General features: G+C 32.6%; 2 long non-coding RNA genes across 3 annotated transcripts; one reads left to right on the top strand and one right to left on the bottom strand.

The window, feature by feature from the left end:
* Positions 1-2,711: 2,711 nt before the first annotated feature.
* LOC113698483 (uncharacterized) lies at positions 2,712-8,757 on the bottom strand. Of its 2 annotated transcripts, none has more exons than XR_011817429.1 (3): positions 8,317-8,757; positions 3,084-8,168; positions 2,712-2,911 (listed from the first exon to the last, which is right to left on the bottom strand). It is a non-coding gene; the product is annotated as an uncharacterized lncRNA (long non-coding RNA). The 2 variants fall into 2 exon arrangements; XR_003450219.2 differs by having other exon boundaries at positions 3,084-3,317.
* Positions 8,758-11,621: 2,864 nt separating this feature from the next.
* LOC140010217 (uncharacterized) lies at positions 11,622-16,137 on the top strand. Its single transcript, XR_011817498.1, has 2 exons — positions 11,622-11,790; positions 15,971-16,137. It is a non-coding gene; the product is annotated as an uncharacterized lncRNA (long non-coding RNA).
* Positions 16,138-20,272: the final 4,135 nt, after the last annotated feature.

Below are 20,272 nucleotides of genomic sequence, written 5' to 3'. Positions count from 1 at the left end.
TACATGCTCAATTCGGCAATTGACTATCCAACCCATTCTAAAAAGTAATTATCACCCTGTAAGGAAAACAAATAACACGGAATGAGCTAAAGCCCAGTGGTATACCACCCAATAAGCAATCAAAGTCATATAAGAATGAACTTTCATTTAAAGTGCACAAATGAGCAATGAAGCAAAACGGTAAAAGGATACGGTCGGCTCTCAAGAGCCCATTTCCACGCTTGCAATCTTGATCCAACCTCATTGACTCTCCGTCAATGTTAAAAGTACCAAACCGTAGACCACCCTTTACTTCCAATCCTTCCACCTAACATACCCCAACCGGGCCCGCACTCCATTTCAGTAGCTTTTGGTAATACTCGAGTTTACCGGAATCAAGGGTCTCATTACCACAAGGTTCCCCAGTACAGTCCCCGTGGCATGATAATTTTCACGACCAAGCCCTCGCTGGCTCGATCCAATTAACTACCATACGGGGTTGAGCTCATAAATGCAGTAAAGCCATTGGATACTCGTCCAACGACATCAAATCAGTTTCCATGAATGGAATGCAGTATCTCATATATCCAGTGCAGTATTTCAGTAAAACAGTCAATAGCCATGAATAAAATCACAAGGGGTGAGGGCGATCAAGTACACCCTCACCTCAATCATTTCCAATAACCAAGTAAGCCTTCAAGGCATCAAATACACATAGCACAAAGCCACATTATAACAAGTAAGTGAGTAGTATACTCACCAAGTAAGAAAATGGTGTTTCATACACCACGGTCACCAAGACGTCGTGAGCTACCGTCACGCCCTAGAATCACGCAACAAATGCAATGAGACTCGATAACGAGTCATATAGCAATGCTAAACACAACCCCAATAGGGTTTCATATGCATAAATGAGCATAATAGCAAACCAGAAATTAGAAAATGGCCTTAGCCTTGGCCCCAAATAGAAAACTGTTTTGCCTTTATTATGCGGTAATGGTGTAAAATTCTCTACGGTTATCGGATGGGGGTGTAAGACCCACCGTTTCGAAGCTATGAAACAGGGCTACAACAATGTAGAAGGTCACTCAATCCAATTCCTAGCTTAACTAGGTCGAAAATGCCAAATACTAACCCAGAATTCCTAAAACAGGTTCGTAAAACACAAAAAACTGTAATCGGTATATCTCAGTCCATACAAGTCCAAATGCCGAAACTCCAAAGGCATAAGTTAGCTAAGGCATCCAACTACATTTCATCAGAAGACACCAACTTCAAAATCCAAACCAATTCCAGTCAAAATGTCCAATTACTATCGCAGTTTTCGCATTCTGATCAAAGCAGAACAGCTACAGTAAAAACGGCATAACTCACTCTACACTCATCCAAATGACCTGAAATTTTACAGGCACCTCAAACACATCAATACCTACAACTTTCATGTTTTGAGCAAAGTCTAATTCGGCCTCTAACCCAGTGATCTAAAACCGGACAGAATTGGGGTTCAAGAACCCTAACTTTTCAAATTTCACACCAAATCCAAAATTGATTGTATTTAACCACATTTCACATCCACTAGAGCCATTTTAGTCCATTGCAAATCATCATACAAGCCCCCAACATCAAGATCATATTAAACCAGAAAAAATCCCAATAAAATAAAAACTTCACCAAAACAATTCAAACCAAGATAAAAACCAGAATTTTAGCACTCTTATCACTAATAAGCACAACATAAGCATCATTAGGTGTAGTAGGGTGTTTCAAGCTTCACTTACCAAGAACCAAGAGAGAAGAAGATGTTGGGCACCTTAATCCTTCAAACAAAGTTCACCAAACAACTTACTAGCTCTAGAAGGAAGAATTTTATGGAGTGAAATGGATGGAAGCAAATGTTTTTGGTTGATTTGCACCAAGTAGAAGCTTGAAAATTGAAGAAATCTCCTTCCTTTCTTGCTCAAGGTGGCCGGCCAACAAGGAGAGAAAAATGGTGAATTTTGTGCAATTTTTGGATATTTAACCTTTGGTCAAAAAAGTCAAAATTGTGAATAGTAATTCTTAAAAGGCATCCAATAAGAAGGTGACACTTGTCACCTTCATAAATGCATTCTTATCTTTCTTTCCTCTCTCACATCAATCACTTCACACACCCTACTTATCTCTTAACACCCGATAAATTTTACACAGTATCCGAAATTTAACCTAATTGGCCGAATTTTTCCGAACTTTTCGCACTAGTGGGTCCCACGTCCACTATTTACTCTTAACTTCCTAAAATTTCTCCAATGCTAGAAAAATCATCTTAAAACTATAATTGCTCATAAAATTCACCAGGAAATTATTTCTAAGCCAGAAAATGCAGAAAACATGCAATTAAGGGGACATAAACCCTAGGAAAAATATTAGGGTTTTACGGGTTCTCACAGACCTTACTATCACAATAAAAAGTAATCGAATGCATAGGTTGTGGCTACAACTTGATATTAAATTGCTAAATCACTCTGCCTCTTTATATGCAGTAGCCAAAGCTATAAATTTGGCTTCCATGATGGAGTGATCAATCACAATTTGCTTCTTAGAAATCCATGAGATTGCACCAAAGTGAATATTCACCTGGTTGTGAAATTCTTGTCATCACACTAGTGAATCTGTGACGACCCCACCTTCTCCTAAGGCTTACCCAAGAGTTTAGCGGACCACCTGCCCAATTTTCGCCAGAACTCCTTCACTAATGTTCTTGAAATAGTCATTCAAGCTTTGAAATTAACATAAAAGGTTTCCTTTCCAACCAACAATTCAAACTTAATTTACAATCCAAGAATAAAACATAGGATTACATTTCCAAAGATTCCAAATATCTCTCATTTACAAAGGTACAAGTACATGAAAGTTGTACACCCTAGTTCATGCCTACTTGCTCCAGCCTCCATTCCTGTAAGGAAAACAAACTAATGAAATGAGCTAAAAGCTCAATGAGGTTTCTAAACAAGCAATCAGGTAGAAAAACCATAGAAGTATGGTATTTAACAATTTGAACACTTTGCACAATAATAAATAGTCATTCAAGAAATAAACATTCATTCATTGAAAGGATACATACTCACTTGGAGCCATTCATTCAGTCATTCAGTTGCCGACCGTTTCCCTTATTCCTCCGTCATTAGAAAATATTTAACAGTGAAAACTCCTTCAGTGTTCATTGTCATTCATTGATTGATTTCACTGCATTGTACTCACTGGCTAGTTCTCCACCAAACTTCGTGGTAATACTCGAGTATACCAAACATTGTTGCAGAGTTACTAGCCACCCAACCGAATCTGCTTCTGACTCGAGTCGACTAGCAACGAAGGGTAAGGGTCCAATTCAACCAAAAGGCTTACATTTATGCACAAGTAATATTCAATCATTTAATCATTGAAAATTTCACGTTCACTTAGGTCAAGTGCGATAAAGTACACACTCGCATATTGAAAATTCATTTAACAATCATTTAAATGCATTTAACATTCAAACAAACATTCCCAACAATTCATATAGTCATTGGAAGCACAATATACAAAGAACACTCATCAGTTTAAGCAAAATAACGTCAAAAGTTCGCTCCCGAGTTATGCACTTGATCACCAACAAACCCTAAAAACAACCAAGATAAAGTATTATGGTTCAACCATTTAAAGTTTAGGTGAACCAAAGAAAATCCAAGTAACTACTAGTGCAATGGTGTAAATATAGTTTTGGAATGAAAAGAAGATATTTGGATTCAAGGGACATGAGCAACCAAAGAGTTCCTCATTCCAATTCATGGCTGAAATTTCTAGCAACAAAACAATGAAAAGAAACAAGGTAATGCACCTCTTTTGGTTAGGATATTCACTCCAACTCAACATACAATTGTTGTTCAAGGTTTTAGCAAGTGAAGTCAACGAGAGTGTATCCAAAAAACTTCCAAACTAAAGACTTTGAGACTAAAAGATAGCAAGGTGCAAAGCTGCCATCCAAACCAGGATTTTTCACAGCCATGAAACAAATACAATCATGAGGTTTTTCACCTCCCAATCTCCATAGTTTTCACTCAAATTCCCACACAAAAGTCTTAACCAAGGTTTGGAACAAGTTTTGGCCAAAATCAATTATGAAAAGGTTAGACAACAACAAGGTAATAGACTTCGCTATCACTTGGCCAACAAGCAAAATTTCAGCTAGCAAATTAGGGAAAATACCAATGAAAATCCTTCCATTTCAACCAAAATTCAACACATAAGCAAAGCTTATAGGTTTATAAAGCATCTTAAGCAAGTTTATCACAAAATCAACCCAAACTTGAAGGAAACAAACTGTCCCAAAAGTTGGACAGCACATCCCTTTATTTTTTTACTTTTCCATCCAAACTCAACAGCAAATTTCATCTCAAATCAACCTCAACCACAACCACAAGTCATACGTTATAGCATACACTTGATTAAGGCCACAAAACTATCCAAATATAGCAAAATTATAGCTCAAAACCAACCATACTCAAGCTGATTCTTGGAAACCCAAAGTTGAAATTTTCACATACAAGCTGGAATTTTTCCTTAAACAAGCCAAACTAACATATAAAAACTAGATATTTTACATGGCAAAACTATCAAATCATGGCCAACTTTAAGCATCATATAAGGGCTGAAATTTCCCCATAAAAGCTGAAAATTTCCTAATCTCCACTTCAAACCATGAAATTTCTCATAAAACTAACAATATTCAACTCTAAACCACTAGTATGCAAGTATTAGAAGTAAAGAGAAGTTTCTTGCCATAAATACCTTAAAACCCCAAGAAAGATGGAAACTTAGTGCTTGTTCCTCCAAAATCTCTCCACTCAAGCCTTTAATCTTCCTTGAATATCACTTTTTATCGTATAGTTAGCAAGATTAGTGGTTAAATTCAAGATTCAAGTAAGAAATTTGAGGTTGAAGATGAAGTTTCCTTTCCTTTTTTTCCCTCAAGAATTTCGGCCAAGACTAGCAGAAAAAGGAAGGAATTTTGGTCATATTTTGTTTTTATTAAAGAGGTAAGAAAGTCTTTGGTCAAGGTCAAAGATCCAAAAATTTTGTGACAAGTGTTTAGCCAAAATTAATCCTCATCTTGTTGTCTTCCAATGGCTAAACTATCTAGCTATCTTCTAATTATCCCTTAACACCTTATAAATTAATATCCCTTTGTGTAAAATTCCTACTAATCTTCAAAAATTTATCGCATTTACCGTATTAGCGGGTCCCACTTTCATAATACGTTTCAAACTTAATATAAACTAACTTATACAAGGAAAATAATTTAAAAACTGGACTCACTTATAAAAATATCTCGAAAATTAAGGTAATAAAGTAAAGTAAAGAAAATGTATTTGAAGAAATAAAATAAAGTAGAAAAAATTTTTCAGGTCCTCACAGAATCAACAAGTATTCGAGTTACCTTCAAGCACGATAGGAAATTTGTTATATAAGAGTTCTAGATTCTTTGTTCTTTTAAGATAACCAAAAACTCTTTCAATGTATTTTCAATGGTCTACACTTAGATTTTTGATATATCTGGCAAGTCCACAAACTGTATATGCAATATCTGTTGTTGTAGAATGCATTGCATATAGCAAGTTTTCAATTGAACTAGCATATTCAAGTTAAAAAATTGAATTTCTGAAATTCTCAAGAAGCTTCAAACCATGATCAAAAGGTGTACTCAATTTTTTAACCTTTAAATGTTGAAACTTGTTCAATAGCTTATTAACATAGTGAGATTGACATAAAGCATAATCTCCACTATGTTTCTTGACTTTGATATCCAAAATAGTATTCACTTTTCTAAAGTTTTTCATCTTAAACCTTGAAGAAAGATACTTTTTAGTATCTTTTACACCTTTCATAGAATTATTAATAGTTAGCATGTCATCTACATTGAGACAAATAAGCACACTATACTCTTGAATGAATTTAGAATAAATATATTTGTCAGTATTATCGTACCTAAATCCACTTGGGAGTAACACAAATTCAAAATTTTCATACCATTATTTAGGTATTTGTTTCAAGTCATACAAAAAGTTAACTAGTTTGCATACTCTCTTTTCATTTTTTGGCAAAACAAATCTTTGGGTTATTCCATACACACTTTTTCATCTAAGTTGCCATTTTGTAACATCCATTTGATGTACAAACAAATTGCACATTAAAATTAATGACATTAGCACTCTAATATATGTAAGTCTAGCAACCAATGCATGTATACCAAAATAGTCTATTCCTTCCTTTTGTTTAAACCCTATAACTACTAATCTTGATTTAAAAGTTAGTGTGAATCCATAAAAGAACCTAAGTATTGTTAGATAATATTGAGTTCAATTCATCATTTACCATTTCTCTCTATAATGAAGCATTTCTTGATGACATTACTTCACTCAATGTTTTAGGATCATCTTCTACATTCAATAAGATTAGTATCCTTCTCCATTCAATAATATTAGTATTTTATTTTGTAAAGATTTTTTTATTTTCTTCAATCAAGAAGATAATAACTTTTGAAAATATGAAATCCGAAAGTAGATGCTTTGCTTTCCTTAGTCTTTGACTTCTTCTATGCTCAATAGGGATGTCACTTTCATTCGTCTATTACCTGAAGAAGAACTAATATTTTGGAGTAATTCTAGACCACTAGTAGGATCCACAATAGGCATTGAATCTTCAAGAAATTTATTCTCAAAGAATTGCTTATCTCTTAATTCGACAATGATATTAGAATCAAGGTCAAGCAGCCTATAAGCATTGAAGTTTTCTACATAGTCTATAAATATACTTTTAAGTGCCTTTGGTTTGAATTTTGTTCTCTTATTATCTGGAACTTTATAATAAGTAATGGAACCTCAAACTTTAAAATAGTTTAGATTTGCTTTTCTCCCATTTCATACGTCATATGAAGAGACTTTTATTTTCAATGAATGAGTTCTATTATGTACATGACATGCAACCAACAATGCTTTATCCTATAAGTTATTTGGCTATCCAAAACTTACTAACATAAAATTAACCATATCTTCCAAAGTTTAATTTTCTTTTTATCAAATCATTTTGTTGTAAAAGATATGGTGCACTTATTTGGTGTATAATTCTATTTTGTTCATTAGATATTGAGAATTTACTAGGAAAATATTCATCTCCTTTATCATTCCTCAATACTCTGATTTTCTTATCTAATTGGTTTTTGACAAGCAACTTTAAGATTTGAACATGGTAAAATATTCATTATTACTTTTCATAAGATAAATATGTACAAATCTAGAACAATCATCAATAAAGGTAATGAAATATTTATTACCACCTACTATTAGAAAATCATTTAGTACAAATACATCAGGATGTACAATAACAAGCAAATTAGTATTTCTTTTGCCCCTAGGAAAAGGTAATCCAATCATTTTTGCATATATATATATATATATATATATATATATATAGATGTATATATTTCAAACTTTGTTTCGCACATAAAATATAAATTTCTATTATTTATATGTCCTACCCTACCATGTAATATATAATAAGAAAAATCAACAATACAATCATAATAGAAACTTTATTAATATTGAATAGAAATATTCCATCACAAAAATAGTTTTGTCATATAGATACACCATTCTTGTACAAAATTATTTTGTTGGAATAAAAGTACAACTCTAAGACTATTCTTATTCAGCCTATTGGCCAATACAAGACTTTTTCTAATATTTGGAGTACCAATTTCTTAACGGTTGTGAATTGCAAGTTCACAACCCTTTTTAGGGGTGTGCATCGAATTCGAATTCGGTAATTCGGAAGTTGAATTCAGAATTTTTCGAAAATTTGGCTTCAATTTCACCGACCGAATTCGAATTCGAAATGGCAACTACCGAATTCGAATTCGCTACCGAATTGAATTCGGAATTCACCGAATTCCGAATTCACCGAATTGGAAACACATTCTCTTGTACTCGTGCAATTATCCCATTCCATGAAACACAATCCAGAAACAAGGACCCAACAAAAAAAAAAAGAAATGCATTCCACATACGGGAGCAAAGTTACTTGCTAATCACAATCCAAAATCAAGTCCCTTGTATGCTAGGCAAAGCTCGAACCTTAATAAGGAGCTACCGTAGCCAGCAGCCAATCTGCTTTTATACCTGTCAAAATGCATCTGGATTTTGTCCTTCCACATTTACAGCAATAACTTTAAACACAAAAAGCAAAAAATACAAGAGAACCAGCGACCCATATAACACCATCATCTTATAAAATTTTAACAAGGAAAACACACACGCACACACGTACCTTTCAAGACAATGTATGTGTAATTAAGTAGTTTTCGTTGCAGCAGAAGGTGGTCTGATGAGGCAAAATTTCACAATTGCACAAAGTCTTTGAAAAGGATGATGCGAGCAATGCTAACTCCCTGACCACTTCTTTGCCAAATTGCTATGATTTGCTTCTAGTACTCACTTGAACCTTCCATCTCGTTGAGGGCATGGATCTGATCCTTGCTGGAGACCTTGATGACAGGGATAGTATTATATAGTAGTCCCTTCACTCCCTTGAGCAAACTCTCTACCTCGAGAAGCCAAATCTTTGCCAGTGACGAAGAGGAAGGTGACGAAGAGGAAGGTGATGAAGAGGCTGAGGCGATGAGGAAGGTGACGGAGAGGCGATGAGGAAGAGCCGAAGAGGGCGGCGGAAGAGCTAAGGTGACTGGTGAGTAAGTGAAAACTGAAGAGATCAGGGTTTTTGGCTTTCAATTTTAATTTCAATTATTAACTTATTTTATGTTATATAATATTATAATATATATTATATATGTATTGTGCAAATTCGATATTCCGTTTTCAATTTCGAATTCCGCATTCGAATTACCATTTCGAATTCGGTAATTCCGTTTTCAAAAATTATAGTTTCGAATTCGACCCGAATTCGACATATTCGAAATCGGAAATACCGAATTCACTACCGAATTACCGAACTTCCGAATTCGAACTTCCGAATTCAATTCGAAATCGATTTTGAAATCGAAATTTTTCGACTTTGCACACCCCTAACCCTTTTGCCACGCAATTTCGCAATGTCATAATTCTCTATAATATTGCATGCCCTTTAGAAGCATCTTCATAGGTTTTAAATGTGGACTTATCATTGCACATATGTACGATCACGTTAGAGTCATATCATCATTCATTTGAATTGAATAAAGTTGAAGCCATATTCAATTTAGATATCATAGAGGCTCTCTTCTTAGATACTATTGTAATAATTTTTGTAATATCTTTGTTCTCATTAAGGCTTACTTGGGCATTGTCTCTCTTTTGCTTCTTATAGTATAGTCTCTAATAAGAAGAGCGTGTGCGCTTCTAATAAGAAGCAAAAGAAAGACAATGCGCTATAATTAATATAAGTTAATCATTTCTGGTGTTTTTAAATTTATATTAGACTTGAATTATATTAGAATTTCAATATATTGTCTCGAATAGGTCAATCTAGAGGGGAAATGAATAGGTTGATATGCAACTTTTGGCTAACTATAAGGATGTTTTGGACTTGATTAAAGAAAAGCAAAAGGGTTAAGTATAAAATACTCCCAAAGATATATTGTAACCCCCTCTCCCAAAAAAAAAGATAATAAACACTTGCAATATGAATAAACAATAATCAGATTAACACAACAATAAATTGCAAGTATAACTCTCAAAATAATAAGAACAACAAAAAATAAAAGAAACTAGACAAAAGATATTTTTTGACAAACCGCATAGACCCCTAGATTTTATCAATAAAACAAAATGGTACAAATGAATGGGACAAAGAACCCTACCTCCCAAGCATTACAAATAACCTGAATTAAAAATGAAAAAGATCCTTACAAATTTAATGAATATTTCCTACTTCCATGAGGGGGATCAAAGCCTATCTACTCTAATTTCCCCTCGCATTAAATTAGGTAACTATAATGCCGAATTATAAATCCATATGCTAGACTGAGTAGCCTTCTCATTAGTTAAAGCATCTGCTGGGTGATTAGTCTCCCTAAAGCGATGGGAAATATGTAGCAAACTATCACGAAGATTGGATAGCTCATCAACTTTTGGCTGGATTGACCATGAACAATAAATCTGGACTAGAATAACTCATATAGGAAAGATATTTTTAAAATTATTCTATAGTTAGAAGGATGTGAGAGTTAAAAATTCAAGAACGTAAATTGCCGTTTGATAAAAAAAAACTAAGTTTCAGTTGGAAGAAGATTGGGTCCAAGTCAAAATTATGGATGAGATATGAATTTGAAAATATCTTAAAAAATACATGTTTGAAATTTAAAGAAAATGAATGTAGACACAAAAGAATACTAGAAGATTATGTAGGGAATCTGGACAATATTGGACTCATGAAACTTTCCAAGATAGAAGGTATTTGGACATTAAAATCAAGATCAAATTAATTTTTGCCAGAAATTGAACAAATCAATAAGTTATTGAAATTTATTTTTCAAAGTTCAAAATGGATTTTAACTTCAAAAATGTCTCGAGACATATTTAAGAAAAGAAATAGTTTGTAAAACTCTGTTTTGAGTAGATTTAAAGAAAGACATAGAACCTATCATAACTAGGCAATCCATACTTTTCCTAATAGACATATGTTAACCTAAAGAGTTCAAATAGAAAATTTTTAAAATGGCGACTTCAAAACTTACAAGAATATTACTCTATAGTGGCTTGACCTTAATGCCTTTTCATCCTTTAACCTTGTTATCCATTCTATACACTACAAGGCCTTCAAGTAACTTGATCATAAGCAACTTATAATCTACTAAACAATTGACAAACCATTAGTATCAAAATTTGTCATATAAAAACTTATGGTGCGTTCGATAAAATTGAAGTCTGAAATCTAAAATCTAAAGTGTGAATTCATTAAGTTACTAAATTGTTAAGTACTAAACTTGATATATTTGAGTGTATATCTGTGAGAACCCGAAAATTTCTTTAGAATTTCCTTCCAATTTTGAAAAAATTAAATTATATTTCCTTTTATATTTCTTTACTTGACTATTTAACTATTTATTAGCCTTAAATTTCATGGTGATTTCATTAGTTGAGTCAAGATTTTTATAATTTCCCTCTTATATTTTAATGCATGATAAGTGTCGTAGTACATTAAGATAGTATGGCTAACTAGCAAGGTGTGACTAATAAATTTGATAAATAAGGAGTGTTGTGCATCAAGAATTATGTGACATGAGGTGTTAAGAGTTATGTGGAAAAACCCTAGATATCTTGGGAATTAGAGACAAACAAGAGAGTTAAGAAAGTAGGCTTGAACCGACGTGTGCCGTTTGTTACCGGTTGAGTACACCACTTGACCAATACTTTCTTACTCTAATCTCCTTGTTTTTATTTCATTTAATCCTCGCTAATTTAATCCTAAGGCCAGCCAAAATTTTTGACCAAAAAACAAGAGGAAAAGAAACAAAAACAAGAGGAAAATTGGTGGCTTGCCAAGTGTTGGCCATCCATGCAACCTTTGACCAAGAAGCTTTCTTCCATTCTTATCTTTCCTAGCACAAAATTTCCTTCATTTCTTCATCTTGGCCGTGAGTTTGGAGAGAAAAAGAGAGAAGAAAACCACCAAGTTCATCTTGGTTCTTGCCTTGTTTTAAATTAGAATCACAAAAACTAAACCAAACAAAATAGCACCAAGGGAGCAAGGAAACTTGTAATGGAGAGGAAGCCTTGGTTCTTCACTTTCTTCAAGGGGTTGAAGGTATAAAATGAATAACTTCCTTTCTCTTTCTTATTCTTGCAAATTATGGTGAAGATGACATGAAATTTGGAATTTTATGGATGATAACTTAGATTTGGTGAAGATTAGTGAAACTTCAGCCCAAGGTTCATTTTTCCAGCTTTGTTTCTTATTTTTCAGCTATGGTATGATGATATCTCGCTTTGTTATGGACTTGTATAAAGATTTGTAGCTTTATTGTGACTTTTTAGTTTCCAAATAAGAATTTCCAGCCTTAGTTGCTAAATTTCAGCCTTGGTAGAGAATTTTACAGCTTAGGTATAAGTTGATTATAGCTAGTTTTGTGGCTAAAATAGTACTCTATGTATCATATACCTTGTGAACTTGATTTGGAGCTGTCCTGTGATGAGAATGAAGTCTTGAAAATGGCTGGAAATTAGGGAAAATAAAGGGAAGTGCTGTTGAAAATTTTTCCCGCAGGAGACTTTGAACAGTCTTGGAAAATTTATTATATCTTGGTGTAGAAAAATCCAAATTGAGTTCCATTTCTCGTATTTGAAACTAGACTCATAGCTCTTTTAACCGTGTAAAAATCAGAGGTTGGTTCAACTCCTATAAATACCAGAAAATTTACAAAATTTCTTAAAAACCCATGACTGTTCTGTTTTGCACATGAGACAGCAGTGATTTTGAACTAAAAATTTGACTAACCGATGAGTTGAATTTCATGAAGATGTCTTCTAAGGTCTATTAGTACTTCGAGTTTATTTTCTAATGGTGTAAGTTTTATGATTTTTTGACTTATGGAACTCAAGTTATACTTTTCAAAAAATGTCGCCAAAACTGGAAATTTTGTCAAATGAATTGAGTGTAATTTGGAAAACTTTGAGAAAACTTTTCTAGGTTTTAAACTTTAATTGATGTGATTTTGGATGGTTTTGTGGTCTTAAACAAGTGTACTTCATAGTCCTAGAATGCACTTGGACATTCTTCGATTGGTTTTCAAGTTGTCTTTGAATTTGTGTTTTGAGGAGCCGATTTTAGATAGGCGTATGGCTCATGATTAAGGCTAAAGTGAGTACTTTATTAACCTAAGTTTTGAATGATCAGATCATGACATCTTGTCTTGGTTATTTTTAGGGTCGAATGTTTAGCTTTGGTTTACGTTAAAAGGCGAGTGATTCTTGCTTGTGTATGTTTTAAATGACTATGTGAAATATTGTGAATGTTGTCGAAATATTAAATGCTTTCCAATGATTGGTAAATGGATTTTCGTGGACAAGTGTGTACTTTATCATACTCGACCCAAGCAAAAGTGAATTTTCAATAATTGAATGATACTTGTGCATGAGTGTAAACATTTTGGCTGAACTGGACCCTTACCCTTCATTGCCAGTCCACTCGAGTCAGAAGCGAATTCAGTCGAGTGGCTGGTGACGTTGGGACAATGTATGGTATATTTGAGTATTATCACGAAATCTGGTGAAGACCTGGCTAGTGAATTCAATGCAATGAAATCAATGAACGAATGACATGAGCACTAAAGGAATTTTCACTTGCAAATATTTTCTAAGAAAAAAATGCACTTTTCATCCTCAAAGGTTGGATTGATAACCAATTTCGCCCACAAAGTTTCACTAAGAATACATTTCATCCTCAAAGTTTCTGAATTTTGGCCAATTAGGGACAATTGACAGAATAACACTCAATTTGGACGGAAAGCAGCGCGTAAGAAGCATACCCCGTTAGAACCAACTTTGCATTCAACAAAAAAAAGGATAAAACCTGTTCTTGTTTCATTTATGTCCTCTCCGCTCCTCTTCTTGTTGTAATTCTAAAAAAATTTCTAACCACCCTTACCATTCTAAATCCAGTCATTTCTAGCAAAAAGGTTGACATAAATGGTCGACATCCACTTATTCATGGCTTATAGATGACTTGAATTTGAGTATCTATCGAAACGCATTAAATTAACCCAGTCCATTTAGTTTAAATTTATTTTTATTTTTTACCTATAAGAAAATATAATAAAGTAAACTCTATTTGCAAAAATAGAGGAAATCCATAAAAAATTGGTAGGTTGTCGTTTCTTTATCTTGTATAGAAACTACCAGTTGTTTATAACTTTAATTTTAGGGATAATTTCACAAATCTCAGGGGAGGTTTTTGACTATTGCAGGTAGGTCCTCTCTAATTTAAAAGATTACACTTACCTTCTCTACTATTAGTATTTTAGTAACAATATAAATCCACTATGCTAAATTTGTCCTAAAAACCCTAAAATACCTCTTTATTAGTTAGAAGGGGGGAAAACTCGCTCATGAATTTCTTCCACATTGTAACTATTGCAATCGGCATAACTACCACCCTAACGAAGTCAATAAGCCACCTTAACTTAATCCTCGTATTCTCATAATTCCGAAAGCCCAACTTTGCAGCTCTAAAGCTTCCTGTACAAATCAATTATGACAATTAACCATTCCATTCAACCTAATCTTTTTCCTCAATTTTTTTACCCAAATTTTGCATCTAAATTGACCAATGTCATTATTCAAATTCAATCAAAATGGATGCAAGCTTGTTGATGTTAAAATAATCTAACCCACCAAGAATACCAATAAGGAGCAACCAAAAGCAACATTAGAGACCACATTCTATGTCTTTAGGCAAATTTGATTATAGTTCTTATATCCCAAAATTCTTTTTTTTTTACACAATTGGTATAATAGTGTAATCTTCCTCAATCTATGTTTCTTTTTTAGCCATCTTTTTTATTTTCTTGTTTGTAATTTGTATCACCGCCATTCTTTTCATCTTCATTTAGTTTGATAACAAATATGCTTTGACAACCTATTATTTAGCAATGTCAATTCAATAATAGTTACAAAAAAGGAAAAAAAAAAAAGAGAATCTATTTCCATAATAATGAGGATTTGGGATGTATTAGATGGTTGTGTAGATGGCAACTATGGAAAAAAAGTGGAGTATGAAATACAGGAAAGAAAAAGTAAGAGAGAGCATCGAAGAGAGAGAATAAGAGTTTGTTTTGTGTGGTAACCGTTGTTTTAAAATGAAAGATTAGTTTTAGTTGTAGACTTTTTTAGAAATTATCTATAAGTGAAGGATATTATAGTAATTTTACTGCATGAATGGAGGTTAATGTAATTATTCAAAACTAAGGGAGGTGAGTGAAATTGTCAAAAACCTCAGGGGAGGTTTCTGAAATTATTCCTTTCTTTTATCTTGTCCAAAAATTATCACCTCTTTATAACTTCTTTTTTACCTTCTCTAGAAATGAAAAAAATGCTAGCTATGCATAGGATTCTTTGTGGGCTTCTTTTATTTCCCATAAACTATCAGACGTTCGTTGCTTTCGTCCATTATTTGAAAAAACTACCAGTTATTTATGGGTATGATTTCAGTTCCAAGCTAAAATAGGCATTATATAAAAAAAAATCACCAACTATTTTTATCTTCATGCTGATTTACATGTCAATAAGGTAAGAAGGAAAATTTTGGTAGAGTTTTGCCTTAAATTTTAACAATCCAAAGTAGCAACCAAACTGGATATTGTAACCAAATTAATATAACCAACTAAAACCATCAAAAAAGAAGAGGCATAGGCTTGTCAAAAATGCATTCCAAGTGGTCCTTGACATGGCTCCTACTGAATATGGACCATAAACAAAATAACGTAAAGATACAAAAATTAGAATTCAGAAGTTATAACACTAGTATCTGCACTTCTGAACGGGTTTTTATCCCTTTTTTGTTGGTTCTAATAGAACATGCTTCTCGCGTGCAGCTTTCCATCCAAATTGAGTGTTATTCTGTCAATTGTCCCTAATTGGCCAAAATTCAAGAACTTTGAGGATGAAATGTATTCTTGATGAAACTTTGAGGACGAAATTAGTCATCAACCCAACATTTGAGGATGAAAAGTGCATTTTTCCCTATTTTCTAATGTCGGAGGAATAAGGAAAATGGTTGGTGAATGGATAAATGAATGATTTGAATAAATGGCTCTAAGTGAGCATGTATCCTTTCAATGAATGAATGATTGATTCTTAAATAATTGCTTATTACTGTGCCTAGTATACAAAGTGCTAAGTGTAAATGTTTCCGTGTATGCTTGCTTGATTGCTTGTTTGGGAACCTCACTGAGTTTTTAGCTCATCCCATTAATTTGTTTTCTTTACAGGAGTGGAAGCTGGAGCAAGTAGCCGTGAACTAGTGTTTATAATTTCTCGTACTTGTACTTTTGTAGATGAGATGTATTTGAAATCTTTAGAAATGTAATCCTATGTTTTACTTTTAGATTGTAAATTAAGTTTGAATTGTTGGTTGGAAATGGAACTTTTATATTAATTTCTAGGTTTGAACGGCTATTTCAAGAATGTTAGTGAGTGAGTTCTGATGAGAGTTGGGCAGACGATCCGCCAAACCCTTGGGTATGCCCTTGGGGGAGGTGGAGTCGTCACAATATCACATTAAGTGATAAATAAATAGCTTATCACTTATTTTTTGAAACAAATTTTGCCCAAAAAATTCGATGCCACTTAGTTAATTCAAATATTTTATTTTTTTTTCCAAATGTATCTAAACATTTTAAGGTCTGAATCCAATAAGTTTCGGTGCTAAATTGGGTTATCAAATAGGGCCTTGGTCTGGTTAAACTAAAATATTACATGATGAGACTAGATTTAGGTGTATTTGATAAAATTGAAGTCTAAAAATTGAAATTTAAAATCTGAAATACGAAGTCTGAATCTATTAAATAACTAAATTATTAAAGTATTAAAATCTTAATATTTGAGCATATTTTGCAGTAAGTGATAACTAACTAGGTCATCACTTTTTTTTGGAGTAAGATTTGTTGGGAAATTAATTGCCACTTAATTAATCAAGATATTCTATTTTTGGTTATCAAACACATCTAAATATGTTAAAATTTGAACCCATTAAATTTATATGCTGAATTGAGTTATCAAATAGGGCATTAATGTAGTAAATTATTTGAGTTATCAAGTACTTTTAATAAATAAACATGATTGAGCATTAATTGTGTAAAATTTTCTTTTAATTATTGCTACATGATATGTTATGCATGACTTTATGAAATAAAAAAGATGGAAAAAGAATAGGATTTGAATTTTTTTTTTTGTTTTACATTCATTCAAAATATCTTCATTGTAGTAAATGGTCTATTTTTATAGCTAATTAATTTAATTTGCTAGCAAGTAATTGTGCCCATTTGTTTAGGTTACATATAAGTGTACGTAGTTTTATACCAACTTTCATATGATTTACATAATATTGTACAAGTCGGCATAGGATTTACATAGTTTTACTTTAACCGAGATATGACTTTACATAATTTTCTATCATAAGTTTAGATTGCAAGACATATTGTAGGACACAAATCAAGAGCATAGGATAGCCTAAGTTTATATTGACATTGTAGCAAAAATTTACTCTTAGTTTTAGAGGAGCTAAATTTGTGCAATCGCAAAAATTGAGTATTGCATTAAGATATGGACGAACCTTTTTTTATAAAAAAAAATTATTAATGAAATTGCTGAAAATTATCTAGTATGATTTGATATACATTGTAAAAATTTGTATTAATAGCAAACTAAACATGCATTAGAAATAATAGATTTACAATTTATTAAATACAATAGATTCGAAAAATTGTGGTGATATGGGCGAACTAGTTAATATGAAATGTATATACTTTCATGCAATAAATTATGGTAATATTAGAACTAAGTATTTGTCTAACTAGTTGTCTGATGGAAAATCATTAATCTTCAAGAAAATAAAATAAAATTACTAAATTGCCTCCGTACATGGATAACATTACATATAACTGATGGAACTTATATGATAATTTTGAGTATATTAAGACAATATCCATTTAACACTCATTAATAAAAAAGGCAATTCAAGACATGTTAGAAAAATTGTACTTGTTCTATGAGTCATACCTTTATTTCGTCCAATTCTTTGGTCAGTCTTAAGAACGTTCGTTTTTAGGAATAAGTGGTTACTCTTCTCCAATCACACAGATTCTGTAACTTGTTATCCTTTTGCCTAGTAGGCAAAGACTTATCTTTGTAGAAAGGATGATTCATTCAAATAGGAGGAAAGAAATGTTTGTACTTGACCGTAAAATTTATTTTGTATATGGTTTGGGGGGGGGGGGGGGGAGGGTTCTATTTTTCTCTTAATGAGAGTATTGGGTATCAGTTTATATGATTCTAATGAACCAACATTAAATTTTTGAGCCATCAGCCAATTAGTCGTATCCTCTACCATTGGAAATAATATTCTATATTGGATTTTTTATTGCCTGCCCTTCTCCTTATTTCTAAACTAGCAGAATATATATGTACACACATATATACATATATATGTACATATACACATACAGACACACAAACTCCAGGATTCTAGGTTTTGGTTTTCCTTTTCCCCATGGTTTGGTAGATTCTTTCTTCTTTTATTTGGTTTTATTTTTAATAATTATTTCTAGGGTTTTTGGTTTGTTTATTTTTGTCCAAGATTTTCCAAAGAGTCCAAGTATTGGTGAAGATAAATCTGCCTTTTTGGATAGGTTTTAAAATGGATTAAAACAATAAACAGGACCACTAATCTCATCCACATACAGGCTGAGAAGATACACTTTAAGTTGTATATCATGTGTTATTGGGCCGTAACTTGACTAGGCAACCTTGATGGCATTTTGAGATAGGTTGTTTCTCAATTTCAACAGAGTTTACTGCTATATATACCTAAACTCTTCGACTTTGCTTTATCTATTAACTATCTAGCATAGTTGTTAGGATCGTGATCCGGATTGCAGGATCGTACGATCCTACCGGATCAAGACTAACGATCCAACCTACGATCCTGATACGATCCTATTATTTTCAATAAATTAAATAACAATTTTAGTATTTTGACTATATCTTTGTGTAGAAAACTCGAAACTGAGTGTCGTTTATTGCGTTGTAAACTATATTCAGAGTGCTTTAAATCCATGTAAATAATTAAGCCCAATTCCAAACCTAGAAAATTTCATGAATCTTTAAATTTGACTCATATAATTCACTAAAGTGAATAAATGATCTTTGTTATAGGTTATCACATGAAACTTGTGTTTTGTGTCTTTATTATAATAAATTAATATGGTTTAGAGCCTTTAGAAATGAATTAACCTTAATTAACAATATAATTATATTGATTGCACATGAATTACATTATTTGTTACTATATTTATGAATTACAAACTTAAAAATTATAAATATGACAATTTATTACATTTTTTGTAGGATCTACCGATTCTACGATCCGATCCTACGATCCAATCTTACAAACTAAAAAACGATCCTTGGTAGGATCTCGATTTTGAAAACCTTGCTATCTAGTTTCAGTCTCGGGCCAATGTCTAGGATCATATAATCACATTGAATAGTACTTAATGTTGATCTGGCTTGTAATGAAATAAGAAATTGAATAATTAATACTCAAATATACAAAAGAAAATGGAATGTACAATTAAGAATTTGATATAATTACATCAAATGAGACTTGAAATTAGAATGCAAATTAGCACAGGAATACTGAAAGAATCTGAAGCCAAATCCTTGCTTGGATCAAGCCGAATCCATCAATGCATTTTGATCACAAAGGCCCTGAAATTGCATGTTAGATCTAGTTCACATATTTGGTTTGGATCAATATGATCCATCATCGCCCAATCGTATGAACCGTCAAATGCAAAATCAGATTCGGTCACGGATCCGAATCAGTGCAATAGTAGATCCAAGATCAGATCTTCGCTTACGGTCACAATTTTTAGGCATATTTTTACTTCAAATGGTGATTATTTTTGGTGCCATAAGTTATATTTAGTAGATACTTTATTTTTGAACACCAAAAACAAATAGAAAAAACAATTTTGCCATAAATGAACAAGTCCCTAGTATTAAAATTAACTAGAATCATCTGGTCATTTCTTAGTTAGAAAAACATGACATTTGCGAGGATTAACTTTCCCTTCTCTTGCTCTTTATCCTAGGGGTAAATTGCCAAATTCCTACAGCAAATACTCAGTGCAGTGAAAGCAATTAAAACTTTAAGAAAAGTAGGAATGACGTGCACCCCGCCATGCAAGGGGCTAATGCTGTGGGGCAGGGGGAATTTTTTCCCCCCGTTTAGAAATGGGTGCGGGGAAGGGGGGAGTATACTCCGGCCTTGCTACCTGTTAAAAAAATTGATATATATATATATATATATATATATATATATATCTATAATTATATATCACAATTGATATAAAGTGATCTTACTATCCCGAGTGAAATAAGTTATATTCATTCTATATTGATTAACTATAAAAGTTCTAATTTTTTGGACCCATCAAATCAATATTTTACAGTGGCATTCCAGCCTAGACTTATATTATAAAAAAAATTACCTTTAACCATTTTCAATG

The sequence above is a fragment of the Coffea arabica genome, chromosome 7c (genome assembly GCF_036785885.1).
Source record: "Coffea arabica cultivar ET-39 chromosome 7c, Coffea Arabica ET-39 HiFi, whole genome shotgun sequence".
NCBI lineage: Eukaryota > Viridiplantae > Streptophyta > Magnoliopsida > Gentianales > Rubiaceae > Coffea > Coffea arabica.
Note: the sequence above shows the minus strand (reverse complement) of the source record. Positions and strands in the feature narration are given on the sequence as shown.